We start from the raw sequence: 2271 nt of genomic DNA on the forward strand, positions 1-2271 counted from the left end.
GTGTTCCCCTTTCTCCACACCCTCTCCAGCATTTATTGTTTGTAGATTTTTTGATGATGGCCATTCTGACGGGTGTGAGATGATACCTCATTGTAGTTTTGATTTGCATTTCTCTAATGATTAGTGATGTTGAGCATCCTTTCATGTGTTTGTTGGCAATCTGTATATCTTCTTTGGAGAACTGTCTATTTAGGTCTTCTGCCCATTTTTGGATTGGCTTGTTTGTTTTTTGGATATTGAGCTGAATGAGCTGCTTGTAAATTTTGGAGATTAATCCTTTGTCAGTTGCTTCATTGGCAAATATTTTCTCCCATTCTGAGGGCTGTCTTTTCGTCTTGTTTATGGTTTCCTTTGCTGGCAAAAGCTTTTCAGTTTCATTAGGTCCCATTTGTATATTTTTGTTTTTATTTCCATTTCTCTAGGAGGTGGGTCAAAAAGGATCTTGCTGTGATTTATGTCACAGAGTGTTCTGCCTATGTTTTCCTCTAAGAGTTTGATAGTGTCCAGCCTTACATTTGGGTCTTCAATCCATTTTGAGTTTACCTTTGTGTATGGTGTTAGGGAGTGTTCTAATTTCATTGGTTTACATGTAGCTGTCCAGTGTTCCCAGCACCACTTATTAAAGACGCTGTCTTTTCTCCATTGTATTTTCTTGCCTCCTTTATCAAAGATAAGGTGACCATATATGAGTGGGTTTATCTCTGGGCTTTCTATCCTGTTCCATTGATCTATATTTCTGTTTTTGTGCCAGAACCATAGTGTCTTGATTACTGTAGCTTTGTAGTAGAGTCTGAAGTCTGGGAGCCTGATTCCTCCAGCTCCGTTTTTCTTTCTCAAGATTGCTTTGGCTATTCGGGGTCTTTTGTGTTTCCATACAAATTGTGAAATTTTTTGTTCTAGTTCTGTGAAAAATGCCATTGGTAGTTTGATAGGGATTGCACTGAATCTGTAGATTGCTTTGGGTAGTACAGTCATTTTCACAACGTTGATTCTTCCAACCCAAGAACATGGTATATCTCTCCATCTATTTGTATCATCTTTAATTTCTTTCATCAGTGTCTTATAATTTTCTGCATACAGGTCTCTTGTCTCCTTAGGTAAGTTTATTCCTAGATATTTTATTCTTTTTGTTGCAATGGTAAATGGGAGTGTTTTCTTAATTTCACTTTCAGATTTTTCATCATTAGTGTATAGGAATGCAAGAGATTTCTGTGCATTAATTTTGTATCCTGCTACTTTACCAAATTCATTGATTAGCTCTAGTAGTTTTCTGGTAGCATCTTGGTTGAAACTTCTTAAACATTAAGAATTTAAATTTCTTAGCCACATCCCTTCCCATGTCAACCCTTCCCAATGAATTTAGGGAAACATTTAGATCTTTACTATGATGGGTTTTTTTTTTAACTTTTATTTGCATTTATTTTTTTATAGCATTTATTCCTGGGCCATCAGTTTTTGCTACTTCAGTTTCTTCTGGGATATCTTTTTCTTCTGTGCAACCTCCTGTTCCGGTTTAGGAACAATCTGTTCTTTTTCAGTAAGGATCATCTCAATGTGGCAGGGAGATCTCATGTATGGGTTGATTTGACCATGAGCTCTGTAAGTCCTCTGCCACATCTCGGGGGCTTTGTTCACCTGTATGTGAACCTGTATGTGCTCAGTGACCAGAGAGTCCTACGTCTAAGCCGTTAACTTCAGCATTACTCTCTGCATTTTTGAGCATGTGCCGTAAAAATGCAGAACTCTTTTTGGGCCACTGACCCTGCGACCAGCCCTACTGTTTGGTCTGGGCACACCTACCAACTCCACCATTGTGACAATGGAATGGCACACATTTCTTCTGTAAAGTGACATCCTTCAGATACTTGGTGCTTTTCGGATGCAGTTTCACGAATATTCTTGAAGTGAACACAAAGATTTGAACCTCTTGACTTGCATGATTTTGTGGGGTTTTCTGGGTCAAGTGAATGGCAAACCATTTTTAGAGGTCACCTCAGGCTGCTTACTTGAAAAGCATACCATGATGCTTCTTGAAACTCTCACCTACCAATCCTGTTTGCTAAGCTCCAGCTACACCGGTCTCTTCCTTGAATTCCCAAGTAGGGTTTGCCGGTGTGGTTACACTTCCTGGAATGCTCTCCCCCAACTCTTTCCAGAGTTGTTCCTCTTTTTTTTTTTAATGGCTGTCTTCAGAATCTTTTTTTTAAAAATTAAGTACAGGGCTTCCTTGGTGGCACAGTGGTTAAGAATCCGCCTGCCAATGCAGGGGAC

At 39.1% G+C, this 2271-nt stretch overlaps 1 pseudogene across 1 annotated transcript; it reads right to left on the reverse strand.

Annotated features, from left to right (window-relative positions):
• Positions 1-1434: 1434 nt before the first annotated feature.
• On the reverse strand, positions 1435-1979 carry LOC309963801 (large ribosomal subunit protein uL22-like; annotated as a pseudogene). The gene has a single exon. The product of its transcript is annotated as a large ribosomal subunit protein uL22-like (transcript).
• Positions 1980-2271: the final 292 nt, after the last annotated feature.

This window comes from Leucopleurus acutus (assembly GCF_964270905.1).
Source record: "Leucopleurus acutus genome assembly, chromosome: 7".
NCBI lineage: Eukaryota > Metazoa > Chordata > Mammalia > Artiodactyla > Delphinidae > Leucopleurus > Leucopleurus acutus.